The sequence below is a fragment of the Diabrotica virgifera genome, chromosome 3, assembly GCF_917563875.1.
Source record: "Diabrotica virgifera virgifera chromosome 3, PGI_DIABVI_V3a".
Lineage (NCBI taxonomy): Eukaryota > Metazoa > Arthropoda > Insecta > Coleoptera > Chrysomelidae > Diabrotica > Diabrotica virgifera.
The window spans coordinates 183,044,388-183,056,786 of NC_065445.1; the positions used below are offsets into that span (position 1 = coordinate 183,044,388).

At 32.1% G+C, this 12,399-nt stretch overlaps 1 long non-coding RNA gene across 1 annotated transcript; it reads right to left on the bottom strand.

Annotated features, from left to right (window-relative positions):
• Positions 1 to 1,419: 1,419 nt before the first annotated feature.
• On the bottom strand, positions 1,420 to 7,782 carry LOC126881447 (uncharacterized). Its single transcript, XR_007696852.1, has 2 exons — positions 7,187 to 7,782; positions 1,420 to 1,652 (listed from the first exon to the last, which is right to left on the bottom strand). It is a non-coding gene; the product is annotated as an uncharacterized LOC126881447 (long non-coding RNA).
• Positions 7,783 to 12,399: the final 4,617 nt, after the last annotated feature.

Here is a 12,399-nt window from a genome sequence, read left to right on the forward strand (position 1 = left end):
AGACTAACGCACAGCAATAGATTTTTATATATAAGAAGATGCAAAACTTTAGATGGCTATTAAAAAATAACGGTCGAAGATAGAAAAGTGAAAATTTAGGATTGTATTTACCTTTGCCTTCCACATCACATAAAATTAAGAAAAAACAGTTTGACCAAAAAAATAAAAAAATATTTTAGGGGGGCAGCCCCCGTTACGACGTACGGATATGAAAAATACATAACAACCTATTCTCGGTCCGGTCAAGTACACGTGGAAAATTTCATAAAAATCTATTCAGTCGTTCTCGAGTTATGTGTTGGTAACTGTCACGACTTTCTTTTGTTTATATATATGTAAAATATTTAAATGGCCATTAAAAAATAACGGTTAGTGCTGGAAAGGTGAAAATTTAGGGTTGTATGTATCTTTACGTTCCACATCATATGAAATTAAAAAAAAAAAGAGTTTCTCTGAAAAAATAGAAATAAATATAAGGGTGGCAAGCCCCCTTAAGACGCACGGGTATGAAATATAGATAACAACCTACTACCGGTTCGGTCGAGTACACTTGCAAACTTTCATAAAGATCGGTCAAGTCGTTTCGGAGGAGTATGGCAACAAACACTGTAAAAAGAGCATTTTATACATATAGCTGTAAAAATTTTGGTGGCTACTAAAATGACAATATAAAACCGTATAAACCTTCCCTGAACTTCCACAAATAATTCAACATCAAAATTAGCCAAATCGGTCCACACATTCTCGAGTTTTAGCGAGACTAACGCACAGCAATAGATTTTTATATATAAGATAACTTTTTTTATAATAAAACCTTTTTATTATTTATAGGAAAGAATATATTATAATTTAACGATAAACGATTTAACGATAAAATACTTAAAAATCCAAAAATTACACTCTAATAAAAAGTACTTTTTATAATACCACGGTTTTGTTATTGTACATGTACATAATATGTACATGTACATATTATGTAGGACACAACATGTTTGGAAAGAATAATTAACTTATAGAATATGAATTTTTAGTAGGTGTATTAACTGTTATTTATAATTATCATTCCAAAAATTACACTAGTATAAAATAGTATTTTTTATAATACCACGGTTGTTTAAAATGGTATATATAATTTTAAGTATATAACCTTTTAATTATTTATTAAAACAATTAAAAAAGATAAGCAGCAGCCGGGTTCCAACTGGGGACCTCTCGAACTGCAGTCTAATGCCACTGAGGCACCATCAATTTGTAGATATCGATTTATTAACATACTTTAAAATATCATTGCATTAGTCATATTTTTAAAATAGTTTGAAATTAATAAAAAGCGATTTATCCATACAGTGTGATTGGTGAGTGGGGTAAAGCTTTGTAGATCCGTTACATAAGTAATAGTGTTAAATATTTAAAGGCAAATTCAGAATTTAATACATTTATTCTAATATCTAGGTACACATGTCTTTCTATCACAAAATACTATAATCGACTGACTCATTAAATACTTCATTATCCATATTCGGGCATCTATGCTGTTTGTCAGAACATCCATTTCTTTTAGTCGTCCGTCAGGGCCGGCGTAGAAAATATTCTTTACAGTCGGCCACGCTTCCCTTATCCACGTCCTCGTGGATCCGATGCCACTGATTTACCTAGATCATAAAAAACATGTTAATTTTAAAAAACAAGACTATGAAATAAATAAGACACATGCCATATTAATAATGGGACTACTATCTAATAATTTTACATTAAATCTAACAGGAGTCATCCATCCAGTTCATCTTAAGTTGGACCTGAAATATTAGCTTAAGATCTACAGCTAGTAAATTTCTTTAAAAAAACATGCTACACCCATAGTAAGAAAACAACTCTTATAAGTTCGCTTCTAAATTATGCAATAAGAAAGCAACTCTCATAAGTTCGATTCTTTAGTAAATTACATTAAAAAGAACATGCAATAGGTAAACATGCTATACTAATAGCAAGACAACAACTCTAAGAATTGTAAGATAAGAGTATAAGACCATAAGAGTACAAGACTTATAAGTTCGCCTCTAAAATATAAGAAAACAACTCTTATAAGTTCGCCTCATTAGTAAATTCCATTAAGCAAAACATGCAATAGGTACCTATAGTAAGAAAAGAGCTCTTATAAGTTCGTTTCTTTAGAACTTGCCCTCTCCAAACCCCTTACCATGGGTTGGAAGAGCCGTGGTCTAAGAGCTAGTTTCTTATACTTTTGTGGTCAACCATCTTAAGAGATCCGTTTCGTTAGGACCCTTATAAGTTCGTTTCTTTAGAACTCGCCTAGGACTCTTTAAGAACTCGTTTCGTAAGAGTTCCGTTGCTAGCTATCTTCGAGATCAGTTTCGTTAGGACTCTTATAAGTTCGTTTCGTTAGAACTCTTGTAGCTAGCTAACGCGTGATCCAAAATTATTGCCATCACAGGTGGCTCTGAATTACAGAGATAGCTATACAGCGCATGTCTATTCTTAATTTAGATATATTTTCCAGTTTACGTCAACTTTGCAGTGTACGTCAACTTAGCAAGAAAAGCTAGGTTATGTAGAGATGTTGGTGATGGACATATACAGCATCTTGTTTGATTTTATTTATTACTGTTACTTATAATTTCTTTAATTCTTTTTATTTTTGATTAAAGTTCTGTGTTAAAGGTTTTGACTGATTTTTTATGTTTTATAATGTTAATCAAAATTAATTGATAAACCAATGATATAAATTCAGATTAAAACAAGACATACGTAATTTTTTTTTGCACTGCTAGCTTTGATCACAATAATTGTGGATCGCTCGTTATCTTGGAGATCCGTTTCGTTAGGATCCAAATCCCCTTTGGATTCAGAACTGACGTCAGTATTGAAAGGTTTCATCTTATCGTTAGATGACACACCTTCATTTTTCTTTTGAGATCTCACGGAACCTTGAGGATCCTCGATTACGTAACGATCATGATCTAAAACCCTTTTTAATGATATAAGGATCAGGTAATTAGGGAGTCATTCGTTTGACGTCCTCTTGAATTCTTCGTTGAATTCAATCACTTTGTCAAATGTTTGCTTTTATTTGACCTGGTTTGCATCAGTCATTCGTTTGACGTCCGCTTGAATTCTTCGTTGAATTCATTCACTTTGTCAAATGTTTGCTTTTATTTGACCTGGTTTGCATCAGTCATTCGTTTGACGTCCGCTTGAATTCTTCGTTGAATTCAATCACTTTGTCAAATATTTGCTTTTATTTGACCTGGTTTGCATCAGTCATTCGTTTGACGTCCGCTTGAATTCTTCGTTGAATTCAATCACTTTGTCAAATGTTTGCTTTTATTTGACCAGGTTTGCATCAGTCATTCGTTTGACGTCCGTACATATTTTCGATAGATCGCCCCGGTCTGCCTCCTGTAATGACACTTCGTTGGCCAGAACAGCATCGGCTATACCTCTTGGTTGGTTACCCAACATTACTTCGTAGGGCGTTTTTTTTGTGGTTGAATTCTTCGTTGAATTCAATCCCCAATTTGGAACGAATTCATCTCAAGTAATCTCGTCTTCACTGCAGGATGATAAAGAAGCTACTATTGTACAATTATACCTTTCCACTTGTCCGTTTACTTTAGGAGCAGCAGTGGAATTCAGAACATGTTTTATATTAAGTGATGTACAATAATCCTTGAATCGTTGGGAAGTATAGCAAAAACCTCCATCGCTAATTATTCTTCTTACTACACCAAAGTTTTCAATTGCACTTTTCAAAAAAGTAATCACCGGGGTAACTTTGGTGGACTGCACAGCCTTCATAAAAAAAGAACTTAGTGAAAGCATCGACGATGACAATGAGATAAGAGTTCCTTCGTTTTGACTTTACAAATGGACCTAGATGATCTATATGCAGTGTATCAAAAGGTACTGCAACCTTCTCAATAGAATTCACAAGTCCAGGTTTTTGCTTTTCACCAGGTTCCCCTTATTATATAAGCCTTCTAGATAACCTCCAATGTATTTCTTAACATATTTTATCATACCTGAGAACCAGTATAATTGAGATATTGCCGAAATAGTCTTTTCTACTGACATGTGACCAGTTCCATCATGATAATGCAAAACAACCTGCCTGCGGGCTTGCCTTGGAACAACCCACCTTTTGCCTTCTGTAGTTTTTCGGTATAGTCGATTGTTTACAATGCAGTAGTTTTGATGGATATCTTTTTCTTCCTTATCTGATGGAGATTTCGACAGCAGATCTATGATAGTGTTGCATCTTTCATCTTTTAATTGGGCATGTAAGATCCAATCTTCTTGATCGATGTTCACAAGGTTTATCTTAACCGTGAGTGCCTCCTCTGGAATTTTTGCGACAGTATCTCTGCTTAGAGCATGTGGCATTTTCGTACCTGGACGGTATTCAATGTCCAAAGTAAATTTTTGAATGGTTAACCACCATCTTTCAATTCTGGGAATTATATCTCTTTTGGTCAATGTGATCCGCACTGCATTACAATCTGTAACCACCTTAAAATGGATTTCGATGAGATAAATTCGAAAATGTTGTAATGAATTTACTACTGCCATGGTTTCTAACTCCAGATTGTAAACAGCAAGGACAGGCCTCGAAGTCAATTTATTCTTGAGGGTTTCGAAAGCACACGTTGTTCGTCACCCCATACAAATTTGACATCTTTTTTCGTGAGAAGTGTCAAAAGTCTTGCAATTGTGGCATATTTTCTGAAGTAACTTGACAAACCCAAAAATTGGCGTGTAGTGTGGACATCAACAGGTTCTGGAAATCGTTCAATTGCTTCTGTTTTCAGCTCTAGCCGTGAAATACATACAATCTTTAAATTTTTCTAAGAACTCGTCTGCACGTGGAAGTGGAAATCGATCCTTAACAGTCTTCGAATTCAATGCACGATAATCTACACACATTCGATTTTCTCCATTTTTCTTTTGGACTAATAGAATCGGACTTGAATATGGTGAACTAGATTCTTGAATTACTCCATTAGCCTGTAAATCATCTAGGATAGTCTGTACAACTTTTCGTTCATTGTAAGACAAACCATAAAGACGATACACGACAGAACGATCATCAGTAAGATGGATTTGCATTTTTAAGAATATCTGTTTTACCCAATTCACTAATGTTTTGTGAAAAACAGCAACTAAAATGATTCAGTAAGTCAAGGAGCTTTACTGCTTACTCCTCAGATAAATTTGAATTACATAACACATAATTTTTGGAAAACAAACAAGAATTGTGTAAAGAACGGGTCATTATACTAACATCAGAAGAAACACTTTTATCTTCAACACAATCAATACCTCTAGCTACAATTTGAGTTTCACTTACGTCAACTAAGGTGACATGTATTCAAATTATTGTACCCTGTTCTAGCCAATCCTCTCAACCTGATTTACATGTGGAATATCATAGCAGTTCGTTCCAGTCACTAATAGATCCCAACATCCCAAAAAAAAATTCAGGAATGCACTCCGACTCCACAAATGTTCCATTAACCGCATCGTTTGGTTGTGCTTGGTGCTGGATGAGCCTTTTTTTGACTAGTAACTCTAATCTATCGAGTCTATCACTAACATACATTTCGAGTAGTGGAGGAGTGTTGAGACTCTTTTACTTGCTGAAGCTACCCGAACGATGTTCGTTTCTCTAGATTTGGGAATCTTGGAACTTGTCTGATGATGTAAATGATATTGTCGGTTTTATCTTGTTATCATAGTCGTTACTACTACTGCTAGATTCGGATGTTGAACTTGAACTTAGTCTGGATCCTTTCGTTCAACCCATTGCTTTTGTTTCCTTTTTATATACTATACTCATATAATAATATATACCTACTTATATTCATGCTTTTCAAATAAAACTGCGAAGTTAAATTGAGAGAAGGTTGTTGCTACACGTTGAACAATGAACATCCTCTCGAACTTAAATAATGCAATATAAGCTCAATACTACACGTTGAATAGCTTATACAGAGCGTTCACCAATCAACCAGACATACCACTTCGAAGGAAGCGCCAAAATTGGCAACACTGTTTATTATTCCACTATAGTATCGATGCGTAATCGTCCATCGACGGATTTAAACAAATAATACTTTAGGTTCTGAAATTACTAATCTATAATGAGTAGGTGACGTATTATGGTTGTTAAATTACCGGCAAGTGGGTAAATAAATCGGCTGTTCAAATTCCTCAAACATTTATTACTAAACATTTAAAATTAATTTTTAACTGTTAAAGATGTTCAAAACTCATCTACTCGATAGTAACAGTATGTTATTAAAATCGCTTTATCAATTTTTCTCTTTTCTCGATTATTAGTTTTTATTGCATAGTATATAAATTATTGTAATGACTGAATAAATAATTAATTTAAAATAATGCTATTAATGTAAATTAATAAATAATTCACGCAATTAACAAGTAGGTAAGGATTTAAAAGAATATTCAAAAACTAAAGCCATAGTCACCGCTATTTTAAAAATGACATTGACACTCTACGACTATACCGTCTACACTCTAAATATTTATAAATGCATGTGTATAAATTATAACAATAATGCATACCTTATTAAATGTGGAAAAACCGGCAGTGCTCACACCTTAAGCGCGCATATCTAATTGAAACCCAAACGTAGTGTATATTCTTATAAATATTTTAATCTATTTTAAATTTAAATCGCGAAATATAAATATTACTAAACGTTGAATAGTTTATATCTCCCTATAGATATTTTAATCTATTTCAAATTCAAATACCAAAATATAAGTCTATTATTTACACTTTGAATAGCTTATAAAAATATAATAGATTATTAATATAATAAAATTGTGAAGTTAATAAAAGAGAAGTCTGTTGCTACACGTTGAACAGTTTCTCAAACTTAAATAAGGTAATATAAGCTTAATACTATATGTTGATTAGCTTATATACTATCCTTATAAATATTTTAACTTATTTTGAAATCAAATCGCGAAATATAAGTCTATTCTCTACACTTTGAATAGCTTATAAATATATTCCGATAAATATTTTAACCTTTTTCAAAATCAAATCGCGAAATATGTCTATTAACTACACTTTGAATAGCTTATACATCACGATAAATATTTTAATATCTATTAAATAAACTATCTGATAAATACATACAGTTCAATCCTCTTAACCCCATCAGACACAAGTTCGAAGTTCCAACAGACATCCTGTCATAAAAAATATGTGGTACAATGTACATCATTGGCAAAGAAACATCACAAATTGATCCAAAAACAACTCATAAAAACACCCAGGTGATTCACCGTACTTTAAAAATATTATTTACACGTCGCATTTAGTGCAAATTCCGGATAAAATTCCACGTAAAACACTTTAACGTAACAACACTTCACAAGTTCACTTCTTGCAGGAAAATTCCGTTGCTATTTTTGTCACTTTCGAAACATTCACATACGATATACAATTATTGTGTTTTTAAACAAATATCACTATTAAATAAGTATTAATATAACTTAACACTTGTTATAGCACATGGATAATATCCTACCGCTGCTTTGTTAAATATTTAAAGGCAAATTCAGAATTTAATACATTTATTCTAATATCTAGGTACACATGTCTTTCTATCACAAAATACTATAATCGACTGACTCATTAAATACTTCATTATCCATATTCGGGCATCTATGCTGTTTGTCAGAACATCCATTTCTTTTAGTCGTCCGTCAGGGCCGGCGTAGAAAATATTCTTTACAATAGATAGTAATAAAGGTTAATAACAAAAATTGTAGTCAACTTTGATTACAGATTGATAATCAGTAATCGTAAATTGTAAAGAAAATTATTCAGCCATGGCTTACTTAAAATTTGGAAAGGTTTCGACCCGTAATTATTAATAATTTTGCTCTGAAAAATGAAAATATCTCGAAAACTAATAAATTTACACATAGGGAATGTTATACAAAAATTATAGTATGGTAATTATACTTTTCGATAATGATATAAAATACAGGGTGTTCTATTTAAAATTACTGAGAAAATATTGTACTTGCGTTTTGACTCACCCTGTATTCAATATAAAGAAAATTAGCAAAACAAACATTTACGAAAATTTTGACAATAAATAAAAAATTATGACGTCAATAAACTATTGACCTTGTGCTTGCTTTTATTTTAGTCCAGAAAGCCACTGCGCATCCGCTAGGGAAAATATTCTAATTCGGAATGTTTGCACAATCTTACTCAAAAAGGACCCCTTTTAACAAATTTGCATGTTGCCAGGACCAAAAGGTGGTCAAAAATTTTTTAAACGTTTTTTTTTGTTTTTTTCCTAAAATTATTTTTTTTTGCATGGAAAAAAGTTTTTTTAGGTTTTTTGGATCAATCCAAACAGAAAAGGCCTTTAGTGACTTTTCTCTAAAAATGATAGTTTTTGACATATAAGCGATTAAAAATTGAAAAATTGCGAAATCGGCCATTTTTAACCCTCAAGAACTATGTGAAAAACGGAAAATTTGAATGTTGCCAAGGTAAGTAGATATTCTTTAAACATCGATTGATGAAATCCCGAAGAGTTTTTTCAATACCATATTCAAAACTAGTTTGTTTTTTAATTGGTAATCAAGCGTGCGCGACACTATTTTCCACCGACAGTATGGTGCAAATGAAAGGAATAAATTCGTTATTTCGTAAACCGACGACTTTAAGGAAAAATCCCGAAATAGGTCGATTTTTATTTTTAAGTTATGATATTGTGGCGTATATCGTATACTAGTGACGTCATCCGTCTGGGCGTGATGACGTAATCTATGATTTTTTTAAATGAAAATAGGGGTCGTGTGGTAGCTCATTTGAAAGGTTCTTCAATTTTCTATTCAGTAATGTAAACATTTACATAATTATTTATACAGGGTGTCCTTCTACTTATTTTTTTGTCAAATAATTTATTTTAATAAAAATTTTTTGGACACCCTGTATAAATAATTATGTAAATGTTTATATTACTGAATAGAGAGTTGAAGAACCTTTCAAATGAGCTAGCACACGACCCCTATTCTCATTTAAAAAAATCATCGATTACGTCATCACGTCCAGATTGATGACGTCACTAGTATACCATATATGCCACAATATCATAACTTAAAAATAAAAATCGACCTGTTTCGGGATTTTTCCTTAAGGCCGCCGGTTGACGAAATAATGAATTTATTCCTTTCATTTGCACCATACTGTCGGTGGAAAATAGTGTCGCGCACGCTTGATTGGCAATTAAAAAACAAAGGAGTTTTGAATACTGTATTGCAAAAAACTCTTCGGGATTTCATCAATCGATGTTTAAAAAATATCTACCTTCCTTGGCAACATTCAAGTGTTGAGTTTTTCACATAGTTTTTGAGGGTTAAAAATGGCCGATTTCGCAATTTTTCAATTTTTAATCGCTTATATGTCAAAAACTATCATTTTTAGAGAAAAGTCACTAAAGGCCTTTTCTGTTTGGAATGATCCAAAAAACCTAAAAAAACTTTTTTCCATGCAAAAAAAATAATTTTAGGAAAAAAACAAAAAAAAACTTTTAAAAAATTTTTGACCACCTTTTGGTCCTGGCAACATGCAAATTTGTTAAAAGGAGTCCTTTTTGAGTAAGATTGTGCAAAAAATCTGAATTAGAATATTTTCCCTAGCGGATGCGCAGTGGCTTTCTGGACTATTTATACAGGTAGTTAAACTTGTTACGATTTTCATATAAAATTGGTTATAACTTTGTAAATACCCCGTATATTATACCAAACCTTAATATTTTTGTAATCGAAAATTTACGAAGATTTCGAATATAAAATAAAATTCAGGGTGTTCTATTTAAAAAAACATAAGTTTGGTCTGCCACTATGCTATCGAACACCCTGTAACATTATTACTAATTTTGTAATATGAAGCTCAAAGTTCGCTATAATTTTTGTAATTAAGTTTTATCGCTATACATTACTATAACGGATCTACGGAGCTTCACCCCACTATATAATTAATCACCCTGTATAATAGCAGTTAAATATTGCATTGTTACCTAGTGCAAAGCTATCCTGAAAATTTCAGGTGTCTAGGTAGCTTAGAACTATTTTTAAAATGGATTACAAAATTTGCGGAGTCCGTGACACCAACCAAGCCAAGTATATAAAAAGGTTTTAATTAGCAGAAGAACAACAAGGTTCTAGGTCGGGAAGATCATGCACCGACGCTATATTTATAATGAATGATGAAGCAGGTTCAAGACAAATCATTAGAATACAACAAACCGGCATACTTATGTTTCGTGGATCTTAAGAAGGCATGTGACAGGGTAAAATTAAAGGACGTTATCCATTTATTGTGCGCAAGAATAATTAAAACAATCGAAAATATTTACCAGAATGACAATAAAAGTAAAAGTAGATGAAGAACTAACTGACCCAATTGAAGCTGGAAATGGGATAAGACATGGAGACTCCCTGAGTCCTCTACTATTCAACCTGATCATGGTTAAAATAATAAAAAAAGCATGAACTAAAAAAGTATGCCAAATGGGAGAAAAACAACTTAAAATAATCTGATATGCAGACGACGCAATACTAATCTCAAAGTGAAGAAAACAGAACTTCAGGTTGCCTTAATGAAACAATATGAAGAAATAAAACTATCGAAAAAGAAGTGAAAGGCAGAATTTACAAAACAGTCATCAGACCAATAATGACGTACATACGGTAGAAACACCACCTGACACAGAACGGACAAAAAGTATGCTAGAAACAGGAGAGATGAAAACCCTTCGATAAATCGATGGTAAGACACTATGGGATAGAGTTAGAAGTGCATATACAGAGAGAGTCTGTAAAGTGGAATAAATTCAATATCTCAAATACTAATTGTTTTTTTGGAAAATGCTCAGACCCGTCGATTAGTATTTCAAAATGTCCTTTTTGACATTCAATAATAATGTATACAGGGTGTCCCAATTTAGAGATATGACGTCATCGTCGATTTTCTTAAATGGCAACACTGCCATTTTGATAGCTAATTTGATAGGGTTTGTAAAGTTATACATAACTGCAAAATATCAAATTTTTATTCTCTACCATTTACAAGATAATAGAAAATAAAAAAGTTATATCTGTAATTTGGAATATATTCAATAATTAAAATACAAACTGTTTTTTTGAAAAATGCTCAGACCCGTCGATTAGTATATCAAATTGTCCTTTTTGACATATAATAATAATGTATACAGGGTGTCCCAATTTAGAGATATGACGTCATCGTTGATTTTCTTAAATGGCAACACTGTCATTTTGATAGCTATTTTGATAGGGTGTGTAAAGTTATACACAACTGCAAAATTTCAAATTTGTATTCTCTACCATTTAGATGATAATAAAAAATAACAAAGTTATGAAAAAGAAGTAATCAACTAATAATTGAATTTAATTATTTCAATAAATTAAGCAAAAACTCATAATGTTGCCCTCAATTATTGTCAAATTGTCAATGGGCAACGTTATGAGCATTTGCTTAATTGAAATAAATAAATTCAATTATTATTTGATTACTTCTTGTTCTTCATAACTTTGTTATTTTTTATTATCTTGTAAATGGTAGGGAATAAAATTTTGAAATTTTTCAGATGTGTATAACTTTACACACGCTATCAAAATAGCTATCAAAATGATAGTGTTGCCATTTAAGAAAATCAACGATGACGTCATATCTCTAAATTGGGACACCCTGTATACATTATTATTATATGTCAAAAATGACAATTTGATATACTAATCGACGGGTCTGAGCATTTTTCAAAAAAACAGTTAGTATTTTAATTATTGAATATATTCCAAATTACAGATATAACTTTGTTATTTTCTATTATCTTGTAAATGGTAGAGAATAAAAATTTGATATTTTGCAGTTATGTATAACTTTACAAACCCTATCAAATTAGCTATCAAAATGACAGTGTTGCCATTTAAGAAAATCGATGATGACGTCATATCTCTAAATTGGGACACCCTGTATACATTTTTATTGAATGTCAAAAAGGACAATTTGAAATACTAATCGACGGGTCTGAGCATTTTCCAAAAAAACAATTAGTATTTGAGATATTGAATTTATTCCACTTTACAGACTCTCTCTGTATACAACGGAGATGCAAGGTGCATAACATTAATAACTGGAGGACAAGCTGTATTTCATGAGGATGACAATTTACTGGAATGAGAACTTTCTGGAGGCACATTGAAAAACAGACAGAGCCATGTCTACAGAAAAAGAAGCAGAAGAAAAATACATAATAAGTAGCTGGAAATGGTGCCTAAAGAAGGCTGCCGAAGAGATGAAGG